Raw genomic sequence first — 1,233 nt, 5'->3', positions numbered from 1 at the left:
TATATATATATATATATATATATATATATATATATATGAATTTTCCTATAATTGGTGTTACAGAAATAAATTTCAGAATCTTGTTACACCAGAGTATAATACATAAAACAAAACAAGCAATAATTTTCTATATATCTTAGAAAATTTTAAATTAAAATATAGTTTTATTTTTAGACTGTTTATGCGAAGTGTATCAGTGATATCATTTAATTTCCCATGTGACATAAAGTTAAAAATGGCCGAGAATCAATTAACTAAAGACACATTCATTGTCTAATACTCGGTTGCTGATGAATTCCCAGCACAGGACTAAAAGAAATCCTGATGACCCCTCTTTCTGTCCACAAAAATAATGCATAAAAAGACAGGGTGTTTACATCTGTTTGTGTGTACGCTGTTGGGTCAAGTCTATAGATATACTCTTTACTCTTTTACTTGTCTCAGTCATTTGATTGTGGCCATGCTGGAGCACCGCCTTTATTCGAGCAAATCGGGCAGATTTTAGGAAGGGAGCTCTTTCTGTTTCATTATGCTGTGCTCTTAAGGCAATAGACACAGCGTACCTTTTCATTTGCTGAGTCAATCCGGTATCTGACATATTTATCAGAAAAGTAAGGTAAAAAAAAAAAGCAAAAAGCAAACTAGAAGCCATTTAGAGCTCTTGAAATAGGTGCCCTAAGAAGAAAAAACGCACCCTGTATATATAAATTTACAATATATACATGTGCCAATAGCCATCTGGAAGAGATGTCTTCCTGGAGCTACAAGCTACAGTAGCATCAACCCTTAAGCGTTAGCCACATTTAGGTGGCAAATATATTTCACGATATTGTGCAGCTACTGTTTATACCTCACTCAGATATTCATTATTGCTTATTTCCACTTTTTCGAGATCAGTGACTTTTCGTCACTGGAAAAAGTATATATATTTGCATTGAGAAACACTTCCCATCGCCAGCCGGTGGTTATCACACGCTGAGGACGGGTCAATACCCAGAAACACGGGTCCGTGTGTATCACGTCAGGCTAGATGGGAACGATGACTTCCCTTTTCAAATACTGATAGGGCACAGATAGTGTGTCAATAGCCAGCTGGAGGAGATGTCTTCCTGGGGCTACAAGCTATAGTAGCATCAACCCTTAAGGGTTAGCCACATTTAGGTGGTATATATATTTCACGATATATATATATATATATATATATATATATATATATATATAGAGAGAGAGAGA

The sequence above is a fragment of the Octopus bimaculoides genome, chromosome 16 (genome assembly GCF_001194135.2).
Source record: "Octopus bimaculoides isolate UCB-OBI-ISO-001 chromosome 16, ASM119413v2, whole genome shotgun sequence".
NCBI classification, from domain to species: Eukaryota; Metazoa; Mollusca; class Cephalopoda; order Octopoda; family Octopodidae; genus Octopus; species Octopus bimaculoides.
Note: the sequence above shows the minus strand (reverse complement) of the source record.